This window comes from Macrobrachium rosenbergii, chromosome 43, assembly GCF_040412425.1.
Source record: "Macrobrachium rosenbergii isolate ZJJX-2024 chromosome 43, ASM4041242v1, whole genome shotgun sequence".
In the NCBI taxonomy this organism is placed as follows: domain Eukaryota; kingdom Metazoa; phylum Arthropoda; class Malacostraca; order Decapoda; family Palaemonidae; genus Macrobrachium; species Macrobrachium rosenbergii.
The window spans coordinates 4663765-4675968 of NC_089783.1; the positions used below are offsets into that span (position 1 = coordinate 4663765).

Consider the following 12204-nt stretch of genomic DNA (forward strand, 5'->3'; position numbering starts at 1 on the left):
ATATCAGTCAAGGGATGTATAAACTTGATCCTTTAATATCAAAAGAAATTTGTAAATTGTTTAAACTTTAAGGTAGGCAGTAGAGATATATGAAAATAGGATTATCATATTTGTAAACACAGTACGAGGGTAGTAAGGTTAATGAGTTTCCAAACCTGCCTCCATGACACCTGTCAGGTGTGGATCTGAGGTGGGGTATGGTCTGTTTATCAGCAATGTCCCCTGAGAGTCTATTGTGATTTTTAGCCAAATGAGTTTTAAAGGCCACTCCTACCTCGACACCGGCCAGAGTGGGGATATGGAGCCTCTAACGGTTGTGTATGTTCGTTAGTACTGTTCTTGTAGTATATATATTTGTGACTTCTCACACTCTGTATCAGTCCTTCGTCAATGGCTTGGAAATAAAGTCGAAAACCGGTCAGGACCTACACCCTGTTTCTTATTTTTCACCTGTGGTAATGTGTGATATATATATATATATATATATATATATATATATATATATATATATATACACACACACACACACACACAGGGTGTAACGCTAGTTTATGCAAATATTTTGGGAAGAGAAAGAAATGACATTCTAAGCAAAAAATGTTCTATAAAGGTATGCATTTTAAGGTTTCGTTTGTCGCTGAGGTGAATTTTAAAGGTAACCTTTTACCGTACTTCTGTCAGATGAGTGAGATGGTGCATGGGATGTCGGAGTTGTCTGGGATATGGGGACGGGGATGGAGCGAGGCTATCACAGCAGTCGGGTGATCAGTTGCTCACTTGTCACACTCAAGTAGAAGCCTCAACAGTCTCGCTTTTCCAGAAGCAAAGATAAGTTGGGGTGTCCAGATTATAAGTTTCAAATTTCTGATTCATTTTGAGAGCAAGAATCTGCAGACAATGCCTTACTGTTTCAGCAATGTAGAAGATATGGATATAATGTCTATTTACTTGTTTTTGTAATGGGAGCGCGCATGCTGCTGTGCAAGTGTACAGAAGAAATGATCTAAACAGATCTCCTGGTATAAGAACATTTGACTGTTTTTCAACATCTTCGTGAGAAAGGATTTTTCCCTGGAAAATTGCAATAGCAGAACGGATAAGGGAACACGGAAAGGAAAGAGATTCTTGACAGTGCATCACAGCCCTGACATTAATAGGAGATGAATTTCATTTTGACTTGGAGTGTCAGACATGAAAGCATGGTGCGATTGAGAAGTGAAGGGCTGCGTCCGTACCATCACCACAAAGTTAAGCATCTTCAGGAAGGAGATTCTGACAGGCAGCTAGAGTTCTGTAGGAGGTTGCAAGATAATTTGATAATTCTCAGCTATTAAATACACAATGTCCACATTGAACATAGTTGGGCAAATGAAAATCCTCACAAAAAGTTAGAATGTAATTTCCAACATGGAGTTTCAGTTGCTGTCTGGTATGGTATTGATGATGGTCGCTTGATCGACCCACACATCTTTGGAGATCGAGATAACGGGCTGCTTATGCCAAATTTTTTATGGATCATCTCCCCTTACTCCTGGAAGATGTTTCTCTAGCTACACGACGCCGATTAATTTTCCCATCATGTTGGAGCACCATCCCACTTTAGTAACCAAGTAATGCAGCACCTTAACCGGACATTTCCTGAACAGTGGGTAGGCCAAGGAGGATCGCACAATTGGCCTGCAAGCTCACTACATCTAACACCGCTAGATTATTATCTCTGGGAAAAATGAAGTCGCTAATAAACGAGAAGAAAATTAACAGCAAACAAGAACTTAGGCCGAGAATAATGGAAGCTTCACAGCACATCAAAATTAAACCATAAATTCTTAGAAATAGTGTGAATTCCTTATGGAAAAGAGCTGTATTATGTATCAACGCCGATGATGGCAAATTTGAAAATTCGATGCGATAATGATAATAGCCTAAATACTCCAGACTTACTTCAGCAATAGTTTGATTAACCAGTATTTTCAACGAAATAGAATGGAATATTTAATTTAGGCATAAAGTTAGGCATTGGGACCCATAGGGTCATTCAGCGCTATGATGAGAATAAATAAACATTCTAAAGGTTAATGTTATAAAAGGTAAAATCAAACAGATTTAATTTCTAATGGAATGAAAACTGCCATAAATAAAATAAAAAAGACATATCAATATAATGTTATAAGATATTTTCATAAAACCACAAGCCTTTAAAAAAACTCAAAACAGGGCCAACATCAATGTTGTCTCCTAAAATTTCAGTCATGGTTTTACCATCCAGATGGTACATCAGCCTCTCATTAGAATAGACTACATAGTTGTGAAATACACTGTTGTAAAAAAAATCAGCGATTAGGCTGATGTGATTAAAATACTTCCAAATCAAAAGTATTCTTTAATACTGAGCAAAGAGGGAAGATAACCTATGCTTCAATGAAACCCTCTCCCTCTCCATCAATGGTATTCATTGGACACTGATTAAAAAAAAGAAAAGCAAGTCTAACTGATTATCCCTCCATCAAAGACAGGCCTATTCATTAGACATTGATCAAAGGTTTAAAATGTATTATTAAAAATCTCTCCTTCATAAAAAAGTCTTCATCAGACAGCGATCAAAGAGGAAAACGCACCAATGAAAATGCCTTTGTCTCCATCGAATTAAAAAAAAAGGAAGTTTGTTGGAAATTTCTTTCCTTCGTTCCTGTCAAAGGTATCCTATTCATAAAGAAATCGAAAGAGGTAAAAAATCCGACGTTATTCAAATTACAGTATTCTGCCTCACTGATTTCCCTTGTCATCATGAATACTATCACTATCACTCTTTCAGCACAGGAATAGAGCTAGTCTTGACTCCTGACAACCATTCCGTGCCGAGGTGGAAGGACAGAGCGCACTAGGATTCAATGATCTACAAATATTGCCAAGCATCATTTACAATATTTTTTTTATATGAAAACCATACGGTACCGCTGTAAGCTAATAATTAAAATTAGATTACATGAAGTCTGTTCACGGGTGACTAACTACTTGAAGGGATTGTATTGTTACATTGTTCGATAACTTGTAAGAAAGATATCACAATGAAAAAGCTAGCAATCCAGTTGTCTCATTCCCTCCATTCCCCCAACATACCAGGTTACCTTCCGTAAACAACTTGTTTTGCTTGCCAGGTGTCAATGGTGAATGCATATTTTAAAAATTCATCTCACCGACAAACGGAGCCTTAAAAAGCATATGTTTATGGAATATTTTCTATAAACATATTTCACATATGTTGTATATTCATAACGTGTCTGGCAGGAACGTTTGTATATATATATGTATATATATATATATATATATATATATATATATATATAATATATATATATATATATATATATATATATATATATATATATATATATATATATATATATATATATATATATATGATATATACAACGTTATGAATATACAACGTATGTGAAATATGTTTATAGAAATTCTATAAATGTATGCATTTTAAGGCTTCGTTTGTCGGTGAGATGAATTTTAAAATAACCATTCACCATTGACACCTGGCAGGGAAACTAGGTAATTTACGGAAGGTCGAAGTATCCTAGGATGTGGGGGAGGGGAATGGTGGTCTTCTCCTGGAAGAGATGCCTATCAGGCTGGTGAGCTCTTCTACACAAGTTACTGAAAAACTTATTTTTAAGCCACTATATAAGTATGTGGAATCTAAATCCTGCGATGCTCTTTTAGACTTGACACACCATTTGCAAGGGAACTTGGGTAATGGTTTTAAGTGTTAAGTAATTCAAATAGATTTTAGTGTTGCTTTCGATTTAGTAAATCACAAGGTATTCATTTATAAACTTCATAATTCTGGAGTGGGTGGATATGATTCAGGATTACTACATGATTTTCTTACAGGTAGGCAGCAGTGAGTTGCTGTTGATGGGATCTTTAGTGAACCAAGACATATTGTGTCTGAAGTTCCACAGCGTAGTGTCCTTGGCCCACTATTATTTTAGTGTAGACAAGTGATATAGCTGTTGGCCTGGAAGACAAGATTGTTCAGTATGAAAATGATGCAACATTTGTGGGTGTAGTAGTTTCCACGTATTAGAAACAAAGCTGTCCCTGCCCTCAGCCTCAATTGCGATATGGACCAGATCAAGGAATGGTGTAGTCAGTGGGGTATGAGACTGAACTCCAGTAAAACGAAAACATTATTGATTAGCAAATCTTGTACAGATTTTCCCCCCATCCTCCCCTTCAGGTGGATGGACCATTGCTTAATGAATCTGAAGCTTTAACTATTCTATTTGACTCACCTCTTACTTTTGAGAAATATCTGATGAAAGTTTCAGCAAATGTCATACGAAAGTTAGGTATTATCCGTAAGGCCTCATGGATTTATAAGAGTGATAAAATTAATGCAACATGTTTTAGTTCATTTCTCCTTCCTTTACTAGATTACTGTTCTCTGGTGCCAATGTCTGCTTCTACCAGAGATTTATCTCTTTTAAATAGAGGGCTCATGGTCGCGGGTTACGGTCACATTAGCAGTTATAATGTGGCCCATCAACGGATGAGATCTTGTTTGTCACTTTTTCATAACTTGCATTTTAACAGTGATCTTGCACATTCACAATTGATTCCTGATCCTCTTTACCTGCTGAGAGCAACCAGAATCTGCCTCGCCGTTGAACTTTTCATTACCAGAGGTTCTTTATTCTTCACATCTTTGGACTGTGGAACAGCCTCCCAGAGGATGTTGTGCAATTTGAATTTCTGAAGTTCAAGCGAAGATGCAGTGCATCACTACCCCAATACTACTCTCCCTGCATTTTAATACATTTTTATGTATTTATAACTTTTTTTTTTCTTTTTTAAAAGGTGAGATCATTCTGTATTTCCCTTTCTTCCTCTTACTTATTCCTAATGAACACCATATTCTTTGGATGCTTGAATTTCAAGCCGATGGCCCACGTGGGCTTATTCCATACGAATAGGTTTCATCATCTGCATAATAATAATAATAATAATAATAATAATAATAATAATAATAATAATAATAATAATAATAATAATAATAATAATAATAATAATGAATATTCATACTTGCTTTCTGCTGAAATCTGAATTCAGGTGCATTTTTTTCCTTCATGTTATTTGCAAATCAACTCTTTCTATAACTTATCTGTCTCTGCTGGCTATATTCCCTGTGGAGCCCTTTATGGTTTCTAGTGTGCTGGCTCTGTTCAGAATAGTTTTCAGCTGGAAATTTAAAGACAGAAGGAAAACCATAAAGCCATGGTGGCTTACTGAAGTGGCCACATTGCCAATAACTTCTCAAGGTCACAGGCAGTGAGGGTAAAACTAGGTCAACTGTCTCGTTTAGTGGTTACACAGCTGTAGTTCTTCCAATATAAATATATTGGAAAAACTCATAAAAGGGGAGTATTTCCAAGAGAACCAAAGGACAACAAAGCATAAGCAAAACAAAGAGCATTTTGTGCTATAGGAGGCAAGATGCAAGAAATTCACAGGTTCCTATTGTTGGAAATTATTTTTGCCGATGTTGCCTTACACTGATTTCAGTGAAACAAGGCATATTTCACAATATTTAAAATACCCAGAAAGACCAGTCACTATCAACTTGAACATCTAAATTATAACATGAGAACTAAATTCTGACTTATGTTACGGGATTTAGCATCAAAGTCAGAGAGACAGTGAGGGAGAGATGGGGGCCAGTGAACCTACACTGATGAAAGACTCATAATGAACACGTAAATGAGGCATATTTGTGCAAAAGGTTAGTTGCAAGTGAGATGGACCACTATCATCAAAATTAAAGGGTCAGCTTCCTAGGTCATATGTCAAACAGTAACCTTAGGAGGACAAATAAATGAACCCAGCAAGGAAGAGAATAACAGAAATACAATGTGAGCATATTACGCATAATACTCTCAAAGCCGAATTTTTTATTATTATTCATGCGAATATTGCACTTCTTCTTGCACTTCTTGCTCGATCTCTTTTCCCTTTCCTTGTGAAGGACATGCAGGGACTTGGCATTTACACATGCTCCAATAGATTGTTGAATTGTGCTTAGGGCCTTGACCCTAGGAGGTGCTCCTCGGTCTCTTACAAGAGGTCTGGGGAAGTTAGGTGCATAATCTGAGTTAAGAGATCAGATGCAACGGTGGATGAAGTAGAGAGGAGGGAATTTCAAACGACTTACTGTTGACGTATCCTTTGCCATAGGTGTCTCAGATGTCAGAGTAAGGATACTCTTGCTTTGCTCATGAGTAATGGGAATTACTTTATACTTCAGCCTGAACGGTAGTAGTTACTTAGCTGGCCAGTTTGTTTTAAGCTCATTGAAGATGTGACTAGTCCTGGGGACATTATAAGTTCCAGATGCAGCTTGGGTGAACCTCACAATAGGCACCTTAGGAATGCTTGGATTGACCTCTTTACTCATTTGTGCTTGGGTGACCATTTAGAGTGTGTTATCTTTCACGCCCCAATACTTTTAAATTTTACAAGCTTTTCACCAACTTATCCATTCTTCCCACACTACAGAACCATCTAAAAATACTGATCCATCCCTTCATCTATGACAGTCTATTTTAATCCTGAGTATTTCTGTGTTTTGGATCATTTAATCGTTCTTCTGCCACATAAAGTATGCGAAATATTTATCTCTAGAACATCAAGCTATTATCTTCCATTTGCATTTAGTATCCATAATTTGAACAATCCTTCTTGAATTGTAATTTCTGCCTCCTTTGGCACTTCTAGCCTACTTTATTCCAAATTTTCTGTACTTCTCTCCTGATCTTATCCTGCCATCAGTAATATACATACTTTCAAATGCTTATGCAAACCTGCCTCTTAAATTCTTCCACCATCAGTACAAACTTTAAGTGTTGTATCATCCTGGATTCAACTTAACTTTATAACCTTTCTCTTGTTTGTATTTACTTTCAGCCTCATCATCTTGCAAAACTTTTCAAAAGTTTTCAAACTTCTTCTCTTCACTATCCTTAATCATCTATGATTGCCAGTCGTTCATTCACCCATTTACGACTAACTTCCTAATCTCACAACTTTCCAATTACATCTGCTGTCTTTTCTCTGAATTCACTTACTGCTTTGTCCCTAAAGATATGGAACAGTTATAGATGCAAAGGACACCAATGTCACAGCCCTATTTTCACGCTAAACCAGTTACTCCCTTGCCCTCAAATTCTACTATTTGCTTCACTTTCATAAAAAAAAACTTTACTATAAAATATAATCCTGAATCTATCTTGCAATATGCTTGAGAAATAAAAACAGTTTTTCTGGCTGAATACATCGCAACAGAGTTTGCCATTTAGTTCTTTGCATATATACCAAAGATCAACACTTCGATACAAAAAGAAAATAAGGATAATAAACTAAGCGTAAATAAAACAACATTTTTTATGTACTGAGTTTTTGAATAAGAAAAACTATTTTTCAAAAGGTCGATTCAATTTCATCTTGGAGATTCACTGACATATTTTAAAAAGCAAATTCATGAAAGAAGCTTTGGTGTATTGCTTGTGTATCTCAGGAACTTTTTCTGACACTAATTCTATCAAAGACTTGAGTTCTTGAAATGAAAAGCAACAGTTTTTATTTTTGTATTTTTAGACATCCTTTTTTCTTGCTCGTAAACTGATTGCATTACAATCCAGACTTTAGGGCTTTAGAGAGAGAGAGAGAGAGAGAGAGAGAGAGAGAGAGAGAGAGAGAGAGAGAGAGAGAGAGAGAGAGAGAGAGAGAGAGAGAGAGAGAGAGAGAGAGAGAGTGTGTGTGTTAGGAATTAGAATTTTAGAGTATTAAATACGGAAAATGCTTAAAAATAGATAATTATAATTTTCCTTAACAAATATACTAATTCTGCTCCAGCACCAATAGAAGAGGTTATTGTTATGATTTAACCCTTATTGTCTGTAATTGACAATAATAGAAACAACTCAAACACATGGTCATGATAAGATATTAGTAGAAATGTTAAGGGTGTGCCGATTTGTGAATGTTCACAGATTGGCTGTTTAAAGATATATATGGAACAATGACAATAACCAAAGTATCCATGACTCTGAGAAAAGATAAGAAATTGTAAATAAACTGGGAAAACTAGATGTATTAGGCTTACAGGAATTAGAGCAAAAGTATACTACAGTGTTTGTCATCCTTAATATAATTAAAAGCTCTTGATCGAAAATCAAAAGACAAATATGTATGATTCATCATAGGCAGATGTTGCAGGATCCATTTTTCTATGCTGAGACTTATAGTAGAAAGTAGTGCATAAACTGCTAACTTTTTTCAGTGTTTGTCATTGATTTTCAAAAACTTTCAAGACTGTTAGCAGATAAATGCTTAGAGAAGTCCTGAAAAGTTATAGCTTGGTAGAAATATATAAAATATAGCTTAATAAAAACTATGCATCAAAGGTAGCAGGTACCAGAGGAATACTGATGCTTGTTTTTTCAGAATTTTAAAGTAAGTGCAACTGCTTACTGTATCAGTGCCTTTACTGACGAGGGCCATGCCATTCAGGTGATGTTGGTGACTTAGGTACACTCGGAAACCACAATCTCCGGCCCACCTAGGTCGTGGTCCGAGTTAATGAGCGGGGCTTTTCTGAACAGCGGGCAACACTAACTATCACGGATTGAAACACACGAAAACCTTTTGAACTCTTCTGGATTTTGCTTTGGGTGTTTTTCTTTTTTATGATTTTTCTGTATACAATGCAAAGCAGTCATGGAATGATTATACGGACAACACTGTTGAATTCTACAACCTGTATAACATCGAAACGAAGAAAAAATGCCGAAACTGCCGGGTTGTAGTTAGGAAAGGGGGAAGGGGAGGGAACGGTAGAATCTGAAGCAGCGTCACACAAGTGGACGAATCGCAGCGCCGACCAAGCTAACGTAATGAGTAGGTAGTGTGCTTTGTCGACGTGCCATCCTCTCTCTCTCTCTCTCTCTCTCTCTCTCTCTCTCTCTCTCTCTCTCTCTCTCTCTCCTCTAACAAACCCTCATGATATTATTGCAGCAGTGTCTATATAGTTGATCGGATTCCCTGCATTTATATGCTGTTTCATAAATCTCATTATTGTGTTATTATTACAGCAACAAAGTCGTGTAAGACCACCGAGGACTAGAGTCAATCGACCTGATGTGATAACAGAGCGAGGCAGGATTATTGGCTATCACGAGGCAGGGAAGGGGATATGGGAGATAAGTTGCCTTTTCGGTATCTCCAGAGATAAGGTTAGGCGTTGGCTGAGAAGACATGAGGAAGAGGGCCACGTGCTCACCAGGCCCAGACCAGGAGGGCCAAGGGTCACCACACCTGAGGAAGATGGCCGCATACAAAGGGAATCAGAGAGAGCACCACTCAAAACTGCAGTAAGCTTAACAAGGGACGCACTAGTTCAGTGTGACCCAATAACAACAAGGAGGCGATTGCGGGAGGCTGACCAGCGTTGTTTCATCCCTGCAAAGAAGGGAACTTTAACTGATGCCCACAGAGAAGCCCACCAAAGGTTTGCCGAGGCTTATGCGGACGTGGAACTCGATTTTTGGAGGCGTGTCATTTTCACCGACGAGAAAAGTTTCACGTCTGTCGCAGCAGTCGGTCGGCAGTGTTGGCGAATCCGCAACACTAGATATGCTCAGAGACACACCCAAGAAATATCGAGAAGCGGTCGTGTGACAACCTGTATGCATGGATGAATGTGGTGGGGAGGTGGTGGTGAACTGACCAACATTGAAGGGTATATGACGGCAGAACAGTATATCAATATTCTTTAGACATCCTTGTTACCATCGGTGCGAGCATATGCCATCCCGGAACCAGAGCTTACACACCTAGTGCAAGACCGCAGTCCAATCCACACTAGTCGGGTAGTCATGCTTTGGTTTGAGACGCATCCAGAAATTAGACTATTGAATTGGCCCCCTAAAGGAGCCAATTGTAATCCCATAGAGAATCTATGGGCGCATATGGTTCAGGAATGGAATGTAGAGGAGAAAACAAGGGAAGCAGTGAAGAGACACGCACATACTGCGTGGGAGGGTATCAGAAACTGGCCAAACATTTGCAGCAATCTGGTAGATTCCAAGCTTGACAGACTGCAAGCAGTTATAGCAGCAAATGGAGGTTGGACAAAGTATTAACCTATGGCTGAGTCGAGGTGGTTGTGGTGGGAATTCAACGAGGGTTGCGGATTAGGAGGAAAGGATTGTGGGGGAGGGGGGAGGCAAGAGATTAGCAGGTTGTTGCAAGACTCGACATTTGCTAATGTTTGACTTTTTTCAATAATTACAAATTTATTTGTGCGTAAGCACAAAATTTTTTCTTTGAAATTATCACATTGATTATTTGTTTTATACTAAATCAAAGTGTGTTGGTTTGAAAATATCCAAATAAAACATTTATTTTGTTCATATGATCTTTTTGTCATTCTCTTTCATCCTTGCTCAGGTTACCTAACTCAAAACATGATTCGAAGCAAGCAGGCTTACCATTGGGTTCGCAAAATAATGTTCGCATGTTATAGAAAACTGTTGCTGCTGTTTCCGCACTCGGGAATCGATTACAGTGGACGAGAATAAAGGGCTTTATTGTGAACACTATTTTCTATTATAGGTATTGCAAAATTCAGCCATTATCTTGTTTTATAAGTAAAAAGTTATACATGAAAGTTTTGTCCCCAAGGTTGACTTCAATGATAGTTGTATGGATAATATTTTAACAATGACTGTGACAGATACGAAATCTCCTTGTAGGTCCTCGCAGTAAGTTTCATCAGAATCACTATTGATATGTATGATACTTGATTTTTCTTCGTCGTCTTGTTCGTCAGATGATAATATAATGATGCATTTATCTGAAGAATTATCAATAATTTCAACACTGTCATTGTATGATAAATCATCATTTTCATCTTTTGTTTCCGGAATCACACAAACATCATCATTTTCTTCAGATGTTTCATTTTCATCAATTTCATTACCTGAATCTGACGAATCTTGTGGTGGCTGACTTTCGTCAAATAAAAGTTTGAGTAAGAAGGGGTTATAGTCCTCATTAAGTTTTAGTCGTTTTGGTGTCCTCCCACTCATCTTTTTCAGTAATAGTAATAGATTATCATCAAATGAATATTCTACTGCACAGTATGCAAGTTCATAATGCACATGAAGGTTGATTCTGAGTGCATTTCTGATGCCGTGGAGTCATTGCTGAGAGTGCATATACTGTGCTGTTACATGAAAGAGTCGAAATGAATGTTGACCAAACACAATCTCTCTCTCTCTCTCTCTCTCTCTCTCTCTCTCTCTCTCTCTCTCTCTCTCTCTCTCTCTCTCTCTCTCTCTCTCTCTTCTCTTATATTTTATGAGTATTATGTATTTTTGTGGTCATTTAGAGAGAGATGACGATGATGATAATAATGATGATGATGATGATGATGATAATGATGAGAGGGAGAGAGAGAGAGAGAGAGAATAAGAGAGAGAAAGAGAGAGACACACAAACGCGCGCAGATTCTACCCTTCCCTCTCCCCCCCCTCCCCGCCTTTCCTAACTACAACTCGGCAGTTTTGGCATTTTTTTTTTTGTTTCGATATTATACAGGTTGTAAAATTCAACACAGTGTTGTCATATAATCATACTATGACTGCTTTTGCATTATATGCAGCAAAATCATTAAAAAAAAAGAGAAACACCCAAAGCAAAACCGGAAGAGAAAGGTGTTCGAGTGTGTTTCAATCCGTGATAGTTGGCGCTGCCCACCGTCCAGAAAGGCCCCGTTCATAAACTCGGAGCACGACCTAGGTGGGTCGGAGATTGTGGTTTCTGAGTGTACATACATGAAGGGAATATCATTGTCCCCCAGGTTGATTGGTTTGAGCCTGTTCACTGATGCCCAGTCATTACTTCTATACAAGAGTGATTTAAAGGATCTACTTTTCCTCTTTATAAGTATGTATGGGTCTCTTATAGTTGGGTTAAGGAAGTCTTGTGGGGCTGTTTCTAATGACTATAAAATGGTAAGTACACAGTTAGTTCAGACTGAATGATTTTTAGAGGCATTGTACATTTGAACAAATAATCAGAACCTTTTATGGTATGCAGATGGGTTACCAAACACCATTCAGGGACGTTGGT

At 37.7% G+C, this 12204-nt stretch overlaps 1 pseudogene; it reads left to right on the plus strand.

Annotated features, from left to right (window-relative positions):
* LOC136828975 (uncharacterized) overlaps nt 1-10249 on the plus strand; it is a 38939-nt pseudogene extending 28690 nt beyond the window's left edge.
* The last annotated feature ends 1955 nt before the right edge of the window (nt 10250-12204 follow it).